A 16430-nucleotide genomic window follows, 5' to 3' on the forward strand; every position below is an offset into this window, starting at 1 on the left:
CCTCCTGAAAAATAAGATTTTACTTTATGTTCAGGACCCTCCTGAAAAATGGAATTTTACTTTATGTTCAGGACCCTCCTGAAAAACGGAATTTTACTTTCTGTTCAGATCCCTCCTGAAAAATGGGATTTTACTTTATGTTCAGGACCCTCCTGAAAAAAATGGGATTTTACTTTATGTTCAAGACCCTTCTGAAAATGGGAATTTACTTTCAATTCAGGACCCTCCTGAAAAATGGGACTTTACCTTCTGTTCAGGACCCTTCTGGAAAATGGGACAACGCTTTCAAAAAAAAAAATTAAAAAAAAACTACTTTATTATAATTCTTGTTTGGGATAATTTTCGTTTTAGTTTTAATTTTGGGTTTCAGGAGCCCGCCTGAAGAACAGGGTGATGAAATAGCAAGTCAGAGGCCCGCCTGGAGAACAGAGTGAAGAAATGAAAGACAAGCAACAAAGTGATGAAATAGCAAGTCAGGAGCCCGCTTGGAGAATAGGGTGAAGAAACGAAAAGTCAAGCAACAAAGCGAAGCAATTGAAAGCCAAACAACAAGTTGAAAGAAATTGCAAGTCAGGAGCCTACCTGAAGAATAGGGTGATGAAAGTCGAATCATGAGCCAACAGAAGTTGTATAAATAGGATTTTGTAATTTCATTTATGTTTTAACTTGTAATTTTGATTTTTTTTGATGTAATGACAGAGCCGCGGACAGGAACCTCGATGGAACCTCACTAGACTCTCCAACTCGGTATAGTCCATCTCCTTCCAATCCTCTGAGATACTTGTCACTTGATTCCCTCATAACTTGAGTGGGTAGGATGTCCTAAGTCAAGACCTGGTTTTCCTCCATCCTCTTGCTCCGTGCTTTTAAATAAAGGTCAGGACAAAATTCCGCCTCGTTGTCTTCTGCTTTGTATGAAAATACCATGTGTTTACATCCAATGGGGGCATGATGTAGACACGTGATTTCGTCCTCTTAAAGTTCAATTTTTATTCACTTTTACCCATTTTTATTTTATCCTAGCATGTACCCTCGTCCATGTTATTATACCCTCACAAAATACAAAAATAACAAACTCCCTAACAAATTCTATCCTATCTTAACCCCTACATCTTATCCTAACAACCTACCCAATCAAAATAAAATGCATCACACCCTACCCCCTACTCCACGTGACCCCACCTACCCTACCTCACTACCCTACCCTCACCTCACAGCATATATACCATTACACACATCACCAATAAGGGGTCTTCTTCCATTTTTGGACCCTCAAGAACATCATACACAGATTCCATGGATACATATTAAAGAAAAAAGAATACCAAGAACCAGATTATGATTTTCTTAGTTTCTTCCTCACAATAACAGAGGGTCCATTTTTTTTCTTTCACAAACACACACCCACACCATACACACCGACATCACCAAAAATCTCACATACACACCCGAAAACTCACGCACACACACACAGTGAATGAAAAGATGGTTCGAGAGAGATCAAAGATCGGAGATCGGATAAGGGAGATTCGAGAGAGAGTAGAGAAAAACAAAGGGGGGTCGGAGTTTGTCGGAGCATCAAGGATACGAAAACAATTAACCGAACTCTGCTTCATCTCTGATTCCGTCCAAATCCACTAGAATTCGACCGATCACCACTGGTTTCACTCAATTTTCTGACCAAATCGCATTCAACAACCATTCCCGTCCCCTTTCCGGCGAATATTCATCAGATCGAAATTTGTCGGAGCTCGCCGGAGCATCAAGGATACGAAAACAATTAACCGTACTCTGCTTCACCTCTGATTCCGTTCAAATCCACCAGAATTCGACCGACTACCACTGGTTTCACTCAATTTTCTGACCAAATCGCATTCAACAACTATTCCCGTCCCCTTTCCGGCGAATATTCATCGAAATTCATCGAAAAATGATATGGGATGAATTCGGGTCTTCATCATTTCGTGTTTTCTAATCTTTGGGGCGAGAAACAGTAATGGGTCTATGTTGAAGTTGGTTTGTGCGACATTGAGGTTCCATTTGGGGTCGAATTTCTGTTAGTTCGTGGTTCCGAAGCCGTGAGGCTTTTCTCTATTTAATAAAGCATCAATTTGAAGTCCAATCTTTAACTCTTATCTTTTTTCCATTTTTTATCGTAATACGATGTGTTTGATATTGTGATTTGTGTGGTTCGTATTGATTGTTGATATAATCCCGATAGTGTGTTTGATATTCTTTCATTGTCATTGGTTGATGTTACTTTGAAATTGATTAATCGTTTGGTTTGGTTGAGAAATGAATTCTGGGAGGGTGAATTTTGGTTAATTTGATTCATTGGTCGTTTGACTTGATGGCATTGTTGAAATCGATAGGAGCATATTTTATGCCGAGAGCTTAATAGGTAAAGTTTAGGTTCGGGTAGGCAAATTTAGTGTTATCGTTGAATGTTGAAAGTTTGAATGTATGTGTGGTGAATGTTTTTTCTAGTTTATCGCACTTGGATTAAAATGTATTCATTTTAGCCGGGAATGCCCAGAGGCTCATTGTATTTATTCACCGGGGAATGCCCCGACGTATCATGTTGGCGAAAAATGATCGTGATGAAGGCCCAGGACATCGGGTAAAGCATTGGAGCTTAGTTTAGGATTATTGTAGGTTTACTTTAAGTATCTTTTTATTTCGGGTTGTAATAATTGGACTGGACATTATATTTTGAATTATTTTGTTTTTGTTTGCTTGAGTGATTATTTTTGCGTGCTTTGTGTGGTTTATGCATTTGTAATGTCAATTTAGCCGATACGCTCTGCCAAGCGACCATGGTCAAACCACAGGATCGAGGGGTGCCTAACACCTTCCCCTCGGTCAACAGAATTTCTTAGCCGGAATCTCTGTTCGCAAAACAGTATTAAAGAGTCAAAACCATTTTGAAGAAGGATATCCATGGGTGACTCGGCACACCCGATTTATGCTGAGTGGCGACTCTGAATTTTGATTGTTAAAAATAATCCTTTTTCGAAACAAATTTTCATCTTTTGTCACTTTAATAATTAAAACCCTTTCGACCCTAAAAACATAAATCTTTTGGAGTACGTAAAAAGGGGTGTGACATTAAACATGAAGGGATTCGTCCGGATAACAGATTCTTGGAAAGATCACGCTTGCTCCATCGACAAATTTGTTAACAGAAAGATCCAGAGTTGTAATGGATTTTGGACGTAATTCGACCTCAAAAGCTAGTTCACGAGGGGAGAATTGCCCAAGTCCATATAAGGAGGATAATTACCCATCCTTTTGCCGATGTGGGATACTTAACATGAACGAGGTTACATTGCTCAACCAATTTGGGATCATATCAGTAATGTTAGCATCAGACATAATGAGAATCTCAAGAATTGACTGTTTTCGTAGCCATCGAGGAAAATGAGGACCAACTTTTACTGACGCCATCCCAATCTCCTTGACTCGAAAAGGTAGATGCCAGTTGGAAGTAACATTCAGGATCAAGTTTTCAGACAAGTACAATTTCTTCAATTTGTTGAGCTTTGCAAAGTGGGGTTCGGAAACTATACCTATGAACAAGTGATAATAACATTACTTTGGTTGAGCAACAATTAACATGTTACCTTCATTGCTTTCATTGAACTTAGAAGGTTGTAACCTTATCACTTTGCTCAACCAAAATCACCCTATATGAAAATTTATTCTATTTTCAATAAAATAAATCAGTTTTTTCGTAATTGTTATGTTTTGTAAATAGAAACTAGATTTGTAAATAAGAACAATATATATGTGTGTGTATATATATATATATATATATATATAGGAGCGGATCTATGTAGTTGGATTGGGGTGCCACGGCACCGGAACTTTTCGATTGAAACCCTATATATTTATGTGTATATTTATATATGTGTATCAGTTAATGTATAATTATTATGCTTGGCATCCACATTACAAAGCGAGCTAACGGTGCAAAGGGTTGCAGACGACTGGGTTTTACCCAACTGACGGTGCAAGTGGTTGAGACGACTGGGTTTTACCTAGCAGCGCGGGTTCGAACCCAGCTTAGGGCTCTATTTTAGATTGATTTTTTAGAATCGAACCAGCTTAGGGCTCTTTTTTAGATTGATTTTTTAGCATTATACTTTCTGCTTTCTCATTAAAAAATCTAACCCAGCTTAGGACTCTTTTTTAGATTGATTTTTCAGCATTATACTTTCTGCTTTCTCGTTAAAAAACAAAATGCAGTTACGTAGAGTAGAACCTTGACCTCTTTTAACAAAACCCTTAATGACACCAATTAGGCAAGCCTTCATGCTATATCAACTTTTATTGATATATATAATTATAGTTTACTTTGTGAATATTGACTCCACTATCCTAAAATATTATACGAAGTATACGTTATTGTTCAAAACAGGGTGACACCTGAAGCTTCCAAATCCTGGATCCGCCTCTCTATATATATATGTAAGGTAATTTAAGATCTTAAATTGTGTAGATATGCAATTTTCCCATTTAAAAACATGACACATGTTGGGAGCACAAGCTTAGACTAAATGGTAAATTTATTCTATGTACATGCACATATTTTTACCGGGGAATATATGGTAAATTTAGCAAGAAGATGAGTGAAAGAAGAAATTTAAATGTCAAAGCAATAAATTCAATTCAGTTGTTTTGAAATACAAAAGTCGAAAAAAATTTATGTGTGAAAAAAATTAAGTACATCCCTGAACTTTGCGAGAAAGGTCAAATATACTCCTATGTATCTTTTATTTTATTAAAAATATTTAAAATCACTTTTTTTTTTTCATTTTCGTCATCCGAAAAGGATATATCTTAACCAGTTGTGTAACCTCAGTGGTATAAATAGATCATTTTTTAAAGGAGGGAATATAAGCTCTCAATCATGTATTTATTTCAGGGGTATATTTCAACATGTTCCCAAATTATAATATTTTTTTCTTTTGATAAGTTTGTCTATTTAAATTGAAAAATGAATTTTCAAATCGAAGGTTAAAGTTGGTCAAACCGACCAAAGGTCGTTTTCCTTATTTGGAGGTTCTAACTTCTAAGTGCCACATTGGTTTGAACATTGAGGTATATCACAAGAAAATTGCTAATTTCTAGCAAAAGAACTTTTACACAATGCCTTCTTAACTTTTGGGTTTATTTTAGGAAAAAAATACTTAAATCTATGATTTAAGATCTATTATTACATAAAATTTCAACTATAAAAAATAATAATAAAAATCTCTCTTTCACATTTTTTATCTCCAAACTTCATATCTATATATGTTTCACCTAACCTTTTCTTAAGCTTAATCTACTCAAAGAGGGCCTAAAATCAAGGAACTTCAATCAAAGAGTTTTTCAAGTTTTAAATTTACAAACGTGTTCTTCTCAAATTGCTTAACATCAACAAACACCTTAACCAGCCGCATCCACCATAACCAAACACACCTCCTTCAACATCTGCCAACGAACCACGCCGTCGGCGCCCTCTCCAATCCCTTCCATCTCTCAACAACCGCCTCAACCTCCCCTCCCTTCTTCGTTTCATTCATAAAAATACAACAAAGTTGATGATGAGAAAAGAGAACTCGTTTTCAAAGAAGACGAATAAGAACATGCACGTGTTGCGTATGCTTGGTAATGAAAGATGTGAAGTTATGTGTATTGATGTACTATACGTCTTTGTCTTATATGTGGTAAAATGTACAAGAAAGTTTGGATCGTTCTTGGTGATCATGATATCATTCTTGTTGGAAGAAAAGAAAAAAAGATGAAGAAAAAAAGGTATGTATATGTATGGAATTTGACATTGCTGAGAGTTTCTTTGTTACACCATATACATAACTGTGTTACGTATATGTTTGACCTACACACTGCTAGGCTTTTTTTAAAAACCATAGACATAACAGAGTTATGTATGTGTATGTCATATAAACTACTGAGTTGTTTTATTTTCAACCCATATTCATAACATAGTTATGTATATGGAACACATAAGCAATTGTACATCTGTTATTGAACCTAAGGGATTCATTAATCACAGTTTTATAAATATATCGTTAATTGTGTTATGTATTTAAGGCAAATACTTTATTTCCTTAATTATAATTAAATCAGTTATTTCAGATACATAAATAGTAATGTATATCAACGTCCAATTATGTATATTGTAGACACGTAATTTTTGACCCTCTCAAATTTAATATATCTTACTGTATTAAATATTTATATTTGATCCGATATTATTTTAACTCTTATTTCATTTTTAATAAGTTTTAGTTGAAAATAAATAAATAAAGTCACATTTTAAGATTTTTTTTATTTATTTCTTTTAAAAATAAAAATAAAATGAAAATTTTCAAAAAAAATATTTTCTTTAAATTTAGATTTTTATAAATAAGCTAGTGATTTTATTTACTCTTGATTATATTTTATTTTAAGTTAGTTATATTTTTATTTTTATTTTTCTTAAGTATAAAAATTAATTAGTTAATATATTTTTTCTTATTATTAGTATTATTTATTTTTATATAATTTATTTATTTATTAAAAAATGAGATTATTATCCTATATAAAAAAAATTCAAAATTTAAATCCTAAACTACCTAGACTACTCCCCCCAAAATCTATTAGGGTTTTTGCCCTGATTTTCTTACCAAATTAAGTTTTACATTTTCTTGTAAAAAAAATAAAAGTAACCATAAATACTTTTACTTTTCCTCAAAGAAAAATATAAAAAAATTTCATATTTGGCAAACCTCTCTCTTGGAGGAAAGGGTTTTGAGCATCTATAAATAGAAGATCCCTCTTCTCATACAATAACACAATAGCATCCATAATGTAGTCGTTTAAAGAGTTTTGTTTAGGGGGAGATTTTCTCTCTAATAGTTTTATGTTTTGTTTTATATTAGGTTTTTATATGTAGGCCAATTGGCCAAACTATATAATAATCATGTTTTTAGTATTGTTTTCTTTGTCGTCTGAATTATCACCACAATAGTTTGCAACTAATAGCTTCCGCATGACGCCCTCTCGATTTCGAATCCAACAAGTGGTATCAAAGCCCACGGTTCAATAAAATGATGGTCCAATTGTTGAACAGAGTTGCAATCAATTTGATGATAATGAAGATATATGTCCAAAAACTACATGTGGAGACGATTGTCAATTATATTTTCAACAATTCTGTCGTTACATAGTTGAAAATAAAGCTTACTTAAAACCCTACAAAGGGCTTCAATATTTTTTAACCCAAAAAGGGCTCATATATTTTTAACCTCAAAAGCTCCATTTTTAAACATGTCAAGCAGCAGTGATGAAGACTATATAAAGAACAAAAATCAAATATGTGAAGAAGGCGAATCAACCGAAGAAAATCAAGCCAAAAAAGGGAGATTTGTTAGGGTTTTTGCCCTGATTTTCTTACCAAAATTAAGTTTTACTTTTTCTTGTAAGAAAAATAAAAGTAACCATAAATATTTTTACTTTTCTTGAAAGGAAAATATAAAACTTTTTCATATTTGACAAGCCTCTTTCTTGGAGGAAAGGGTTTTGGGTATCTATAAATAGAAAACTCATCTTCTCATACAATAACACAATAGCATCCACAATGTAGTCGTTTAAAGAGTTTTGTTTAGGGGGAGATTTTCTCTCTAATAGTTTTATGTTTTCTTTTATATTAGGTTTTTATATGTAGGCCAATTGGCCAAACTATATAATAATCATGTTTTTAGTATTGTTTTCTTTATAGTCTGAATTATCACCACGATAGTTTGCAACTAATAGCTTCCGCATGACACCCTTTCGATTTCGAACCCAACAAAATCCTTCTATTTAAGGACTCCCCAACCCCAGGAAACAAACGTACATCTACACTACAACATCACATATCAAAAATCAGACAGAGCAAAAAACAGAAAAAAAAAATCTACGTACATTTGCACTGTACACTGTTTATAAGACATTATCAGACAGACACTGAAATAGAAAAAAAAAATAGAGAGAACAAAGGAAAAGATCAAAAAAAAAACAAAAGAGAGAAAACCAAAGCATAAAGTTGAATTCGTGTTCGAGTTTTTTCGGTGACGATTGTTTTGTGCTTCATTACTTTGTTTGAATCAATAACAGGTTTTTCTTTGAATCTGAACCATTTTATATTATAAATTTTATTATGAAAAGCATGAATGAAATTGTTTAAGTAATTTTTATGTGTATGTATTTTTATTGTGAATTTATTTGTTTCTCTGTGTTAAATATTAAGTTTTTGTGTTTTACAGTAGAAGTTAAAATTTTGACACACTGCTACACGCATACACAGTGATCGAAAGGAAGTAAAAAATTAACGTGAAAAATTAGAATGTGTAAATCATGTAAAAAAATATATATAAAACTGGGGTTTTGATTTCACAAAAATAGAAAAGTTTTTAAATCGGAGAAGAAATATCTTTCGCTGGAAATTTTACAAAAAACAGTGACCAAATATCCCATCACCTCTGCTGTTACTATTCCAGCGACGGATCTCGTCGGAAAACTCACCAACCATCAACTCCGGCGATACTCCATCGGATTTTTCTTCGATCACAGTCTCCAGTAACCAAAGCATATAGAAGAATACTCTGTACTTTTGTTTTTATTATCTCCTAAACTTTATAATTTTTTTTCTTTATAGTTTCATTATATAGAGATTTTAATAATATTTAAATGGAAATGAGTAAAATAGTCCTTCTTTAATTTATTGTCTGTAGTTGTTTTTCCATTTTTTGTTTGTTTTCTTAATTTAAGTGTGAAATTCTAGGTTGCCTAATATAGCATAATATAATATGTTTATCTATTACTATTGAGTATTAAATTAATAGAAAATAAATGGACTAGATTTGTGTTTGAAATTAGACGAAGGTCATCTTTTATTTCGTAACTTTTTTTTTCTTTTAAAATATAAATAAATGGGTAGGTCAGAATTGAAGTTTTTCGTATTTAATTAATTTGATAATATATGTTTAGAGCTTTATTTAATTTTAAAGATAGTAAAATTGAGATTAAATAAAAAATTAGAAATAATATAGTTAGTTTTGGGCATTATTATTATTATTATTATTATTATTATTATTATTATTATTATTATTATTTTAATTTATTATAAATATATTTAGATAATTATTTTTGTTAAATTAATTAATCACTTAATTTTTTTATTTTTTTATTTATTTATTTATTTATTTTTTCTTTCTTTCTTAGAGATAAGTAATATTTCAAATAGGCAGGCCTTTAATGTTAGGCAAATTTAGACATGTTTAGAATTTTAATCTCAATTAAGAATGTGGCGTACGCATCTTTTTGAGATATTTAAAAATAATTCAAGGATGCAACGCTGCACTTGGAATTTTTTTTCTAAAATTAACTTTCATCGGCTTAATGCAAGGGGTGTAAAAGATATCAAACATTTAAAAAAAATGAGTGAATCTATGTCCCGATATAATTATCAAAATAATTTAAGTCAGGATAAATCAATGAAAGCGACCGTGCTAGAACCACGGGACTCGAGGGGTACCTCACACCTTCCCCTCGGTCAACAAAATTTCTTATCCAGTCTTCTGTTTTTGCAGACCAACAAAGAGTCATTTCCTTTTGACTAGGGATTCAAAAAGGTGACTTGGAACATCATAACTCAATTTCAAGTGGCGACTGTGTAAATAAATTAATCTCTATTCAAAATCGTCACTTTAATTGAAAAAATCCTTCGACCTGGATTCCCAAAGGGTCTGACATCTCTGGCGACTCTGCTGGGGATTTTTAAGAATTTGAGCTTTTTATATTGACTTATACTTGCTTTAATTATTGTTGATATTGTGTTTGTTGGTCTTATGTGCTACTTGTCTCTTATTTACTGCTTTAATATTGATTGAACTATATTATCTACTGTCTTCTCTTGTGCACCCCCTCTGAGTCTCTGAAATAGGATAGAAGGAATGCAGCGCATGCATCCTACTTTCTTTTTGAGATAGCCGGAGTATCAAGGCACCTGGTAAAGGATTATAGTCACACATGTTAGGTAGGATTCGGATCGACAACGAAGGCGGTGTTGCCCTGCTACCGACCAAGTTGTCCCTCCCCGGCTCGAGTGTTCGCTCGGGTAAGCCAATCTATACACCTATCCCTATTAGGATTAAACTTAGAAGAACTAAAAACTCAGAATCTGATTATCCCTATTAGATGCCGCTTTATTTGCATCATATCCATTTGACTTAGTGGGACTCGGCACAGGGGCCGGGTCTGTCTAGGACAGGTATCCTTTTTATAATGACCAACATGTGCATATTATGTGCTCTTTGACATTTATTTTGAAGGATTATTGGGTTGTTGACCGGCTTTTAGGCAACTTTAAAATGCAAAAGATTTATCCTCACATTTAGTGAATCATTTTTCAAAGAAGAGTTTTATTTTTAAAAGAAAGGAAAAATTTTAGTAACATAGATTTACGATCTTTATGAACTACGAGGGTCTGATTCTCACTCTTTAGTGTGATACGTAGGAAGTCCTTCTCAGGATACGATCCTATCTTTTGAAAAATTATTCATAGACTTATTGGTGAATATTTTGAAATATGATTACTTTCATAATTATTTTTCTATTTCTCAAGTCTAATTTTTATATATATCTTAATAGCCCTGAATCTTTAGGGATCATGAGGCTAGGTTTTACAAAATAAAATATATATAAATCTTAGTAGCCATGAACCTTTAGGGTCTTGAGGCTTAGTTTTGTACGACATATATTTCAAGAACTACGCACACCTGATTCTCATCTTAGTGAGATACGTAGGCAGTCCTCAATGGATTCGGTGATCTTAAAAATAAATGATTGTCTTTCCTTCTAACTAAAAAAAAATACAAAAACTAAAAAATATTGTTTTTTATTATAAATTCAAAAATAATAATAATAATAAATTGTTTCTCATTATTCAGATAATTAAAAAAAAATATGTTTCTTTGTATCTTCAATTTTATCGAATTACGGAAGATCTTATTAATGTCCTGGCATGATACGTAGGCAACCCTCCAAAGGATTTGATCAAAACTTTTTGAAAAGTGTGCCTAAAAAAAGCCGAGATGAAACACAAAACCTTCCATGATAATTTGGAGAATGCATATAGAAACATAATAGACAACGTGGCATTATAATGTGTTGAATATGCAACACTTACCCGTTTGCTACTTGGTCATAGAAAGATAAAGTAATTGGTGGTTGGTTTGTGGTTTAAACTGAAATCACATCCGTACAACACCAGATACAAGGGAAAAAGAAAAATGACCCTCAAAGAGGGTGTAGGGTCTGACAGTGAGGAGGAGCAAAATCAGTTGATTTCGTAAGAATTAGCATCAATGGAAGAGATTAAGTTATTGAAACAACAGATGATGAACATATACCAAGCTTGGTTGAATGGACAAGCCCCACCTTCCTCAATCTATGGACTTTCAAATACAAATGATCCAAATCCCACCCAAGCTCAAACTGGCGATCCATTTTACCCACCAGGATTTGGTCCATTTGCTAACGTGTCTGGCATTGCTGGTACCTCTACCATGCATCCACTAAATTTGTCTGTCACAAATAACCCGCATTTCACTTCTGTAGCACCAACTACTGCGGGCCTTCAATCGACAACACATAAGAATATGGAGGAATCAAGTCATGATCCGTTATATTTTTCTGAAATGGCTTTCAAACCTCAAAATCCACAATAGCATGCTCATCAACACGATTCTTCTATCGTGATTGAGAAGCTTGTTAAGAATGAGGAACAAGAGGAGATGGCTAGGAAAGTAAGAAGCTTAAAGTAGAGTATGAGAAATATGCAAGGATTAGGAGGACCAAAAAATGTTTGATACAAAGAATTGCGTATATTTTCGGATGTCCATTTGCCATTAGGGTTCAAAATGCCCAAATTTGACAAGTACGAAGGGCACGGTGATCCAGTGGCACACTTGAGGCGTTATTGTAACCAATTAAGACGAGCCGGAGATAAAGAAGAATTACTCATGGCTTATTTCGGTGAGAGCCTTTCGAGTTTAGCCTCAGAGTGGTTTGTGGATCAAGACATTGATAAGTGGAGTAGTTGGGATGACTTGGCCAACGAATTCATGCAACAATTTCAGTACAATATCGAGTTAATTCCATATGAGAAATCCCTGACTAATTTGAAGAAAAAGAAGAAGAAGAAGAACAATGAAAATTTCAAGGAGTACGCAATTAGATGGCGTGAACAAGCAGCTAGGGTAAAATCACCAATGAAAGAAAGCAAGATAGTAGAGGTGTTTATTCAAGCGCAGAATGAAACATATTATCAACATTTGTTACCTGCATTAGGCAAGCCATTTATTGAGGTCCTCAAAATGGGAGAGATGATAGAGGATAGAATTAAGTCCGGTCGCATTATGAGTTTTGCAACATTAAAAGCAACTACTCAAGCAATTCAAAAAGGTTCAGGAAGTGTTGGGGAGAAGAAGAATTAGGAAGATGCATCTACTATTGTAGTTGGACAACGGGAGCGTTCAAGAAGACCACATCGTCATCGCTCTCAGGCTCAAGCCCAAGTTCATGCCCAAACTCCACATAATCACCTCCAAAGTCCATTATACTCCAGTCCCCCGCCTTCATATCCAATGTATAATGCACAACCACATGTTCAACCCCCATCTTACCCTCAATGGCACACACCAACTACTCAGAGTCATCCTCCAATTCCACAAATATACCAAAGCCCTCATAGGCCCAATTTTTGATCCAAGCCAAGTAATGAAATGAGGCAGAAGTCGAGATATAGCTTCACACCAATTGGAGATTCATATGCCAGTTTATTTCAGAGATTGGTACATGAGGGCATGATTACTCCTTTCCTTGGGCACACTCTTAATCTCCGTTTAAGAATTTTTTATCCTAATGAACGATGTGCGTATCATTTTGATGCTCAGGGTCATAGTAATGAAAACTGTCAAGATTTAAAAAGAGAAATAGAAAAGATGATTCAAGATAGATCAATTATGGTACAGAACATTGACAGTGAGGAAAGCTCTAGTCATGTTAATAAGCAAACCAGTGGCTAAAATGTCAAGCTCGATAATTGGAAAGTCACTTTTCTTCCCTTACTTGGAAGGATTGTTGGTAGTTTGTTTTGTTTTCTTTCTATTTTTTTTTGAATAATTTCAAGATCGTAGTTTGAAATCTATCTTGTTTTGTATGTTTGTCGTTTTCGTTTAAACCCTTCTAACTTTTATTTTAATGAAATGTGGTGTCTTTGTTATTTTATCTTGTTTTTAAGTTGTTTGTTTGTATTCTTTACACAGTACATTTTATATTGATTCTAGTGTTATGACATGCCTGTCAAATTTTCAACCAGATCTTAAAACTCAATCTAGTGTTGAAACATTCGATCAAGAACCTAGAGTTGAAAAAAAAATGTAAGAAAAATAAGTAAAGTGTTGAGATGTTTTGGGGACCTAGTTACATCTTCACTTAAATATTTTGAGGCAATCACTTTGCGAATAAAAATGACTTAAGTCTTCAATACGAAGGTTCAACTCAAGCATTAGTTTATATGGTCAGAAAAAGCAAAAGGAAGTTTGCTAAAAAAAAGAAGAAAAAGAGTCATTTGTTGTGAGAAAAGTATAACACATGTAGACCTGTATGGTTCACAAACTTAAAAGAAGCTACACATATGCACTTGCTCAGTCAAGTTCAATGTTGAAAAGATATGCATAATTTTTATGTTGCACTCTCTCATTGCATGTTATGTACTTGCATTTTTAAGGATTGATATGACGAAGACATTTTATTCTTCTATCCAAATGTTGTGTCATCCTTTATTATCCCCTTGGTGCTTGAATTTTATTTTCTTTCATAAACCTCTTTTGGAATCAAAATAGAGTCTGAAAAAATTCAAAAAAAAAAATCAAGAAAAAGAATAGAGTCAGAAAAGTGTCAAGAAAAAATAGAATCAGGAAAAATATCTCTCTCAAAAAAGAAAGAAAAGAAAAGAAAATCAAGAAAAAAAAGATGTATGAACTACGTTTGACCTGATTCTTGCTATGACAAGATACGTAAGCAGCCCTACTCTGGGGTTCGGTCTAACCAAAAGGAAATTTAAATTACCCAGGATGAAATGAAACTGGAGCAAAGTTTATTTCCTTAAAAGAGTTGATTCCAAAAGTTGTATGTTTCACCCAAAATTAAGTAAATTTTTTAGCCTCATACCTCCCTTTCTTTCTAACCTTTTCCAAAAGCCAAGTTACAACCAAAGAAAGACCTTCAGATCGATCTTTGAGAATGTCAAGGCTAAACATGTTAAGAGTGCATGATGTTTCGTATGTTGGGCATTATTTTTTAAAAAAATGAAAAATGAGAGAGTCTTATAGGTAAAAATCCTTTTGGGCACCATAAAGCGACAGTGAGTTGAGAAAGAAATGAAAATGAGATAGAAGTTGGCAAAAACCCATTAAGGTGCCACTGGCCGAAGGAGGATTGCAATCTAGAGGGAGCATATTCAAGATTGATTCAATTTCAAACTCAATAAGTGGACAAGAGTTGTAATAATTAGTATGGGTAGATCAAGTTGTTTAATTCAAAATGCATGTCACGATTGCTGGAATCGGCTACCACACCCAAATAAATTCTTCTGTCGTTTTAAACAAAAAAAATGCCTACTGTTTTTCCTTTTCTTTTTATTTTTCTATTTTTGATTTTATTATTATTATTATTATTTATTTATTATTTTTTGTATCTTTATCATCAAATAAAAATTATTGTTATTTTTCTTGTGTCTCTGAGTCGAGTCCGTGTCATAACAAGTGAGAAAAGATTTCAAAACTGGCTACCAGTTTCTTCAATTGCACAAAACAAGACAAAAAGCCAACACATGAAAGTAACATGATTGTGAGCCGAAATAAGGAATACAGAAATTTTTGTCAACAGACGAGTCTGGGAACTCATGAAAATACCAAGGTTTAAAGGGTTTATTTGAAAAGCATGGCAAAACAGAGATACCGTGTTGTTTCAGAGTCACTTCTAATAGTATTAGTTTGGGTCAACAATGCAGCAAGTCAGTGACAGATTCTAATAGTTGGAAGTAAGGTTAAATGTGACGAGGGCAAGAGTGATTTCCACGGAAACTAAAGCCACAAACCTGCAACCATATTTTTGAACTCACAAGTTTTATTTGATGAAACAGGAAATATGTTACCTTCAAATTAAGGACTTCAGAGCATAAATATCAAGGTCCGCAATGTCTCATTTCCACAAATGCAGGAAACAATGTTGCTGCACAGGTATGATAATCAAATTATGGTAAAAATTCAACCCCTAGGAGACGCACTTCCTAGTCTGAATAAGTCAGTTTTAATTTATTAGGTGGAGCATTTCCTAACTTGAACATTCACTCCTAGAAGACGAACCTTTTAGTCGATTCATTCTCCTTGATTCCTATAAGACGTACCTTTTAGTCGATTTTAGTCGATTCATTCTCTTGATTCCTATAAGACGAACCTTTTAGTTGAGTCACTCCTCGTGATTCCTATAAGACATACCTTTTAGTTGAGTCATCCCCTTGATTCCTATAAGACAAACCTTTTAGTCGAGTCACTCCCCATGATTCCTATAAGACGTACCTTTTTAGTCGAGTCATTCCCCTTGATTCCTATACGACGAACCTTTCAGTTGAATCATCCCTTTGATTCATATAAGACGTACCTTTTAGTCGAGTCATCCCCTTGATTCCTATAAGACGTATCTTTTAGTCGAGTCATCCCCTTGATTCCTATAATACTTACCTTTTAGTCGAATCATCTCCCTTGATTCCTATAAGACGTACCTTTTAGTCGAGTCATCTCCTTGATTTCTATAAGAAGAACCTTTTAGTCGAGTCACTCCTTGTGAGTCCTATAAGACGTACCTTTTAGTCGAGTCATCCCCTTGATTCCTATAAGATGAACCTTTTAGTTGAGTCACTCCCCGTGATTCCAATAAGACGTACCTTTTTAGTCGAGTCATTCCCCTTGATTCCTGTAAGACGAACCTTTTAGCCGAATCATCCCTTTGATTTCTATAAGACGTATCTTTTAGTCGATTCATCCCTTTGATTCCTATAAGACGTACCTTTTAGTCGAGTCACTCATCGTGATTCCTATAAGACATACCTTTTAGTCGAGTCATCCCCTTGATTCCTATAAGACGAACATTTTAGTCGAGTTACTCCTCGTGATTCCTATAAGACGTACCTTTTAGTCGAGTCATCCCCTTGATTCCTATAAGACGAACCATTTAATTAAGTCACTCTCTTGATTCCTATAAAACGTACCTTTTAATCGAGTCATTCTCCTTGATTCCTATAAGACCTACCTTTTAGTCGAGTCATTCTCTTGATT

The sequence above is a fragment of the Capsicum annuum genome, chromosome 3 (genome assembly GCF_002878395.1).
Source record: "Capsicum annuum cultivar UCD-10X-F1 chromosome 3, UCD10Xv1.1, whole genome shotgun sequence".
Classification (NCBI taxonomy): Eukaryota; Viridiplantae; Streptophyta; class Magnoliopsida; order Solanales; family Solanaceae; genus Capsicum; species Capsicum annuum.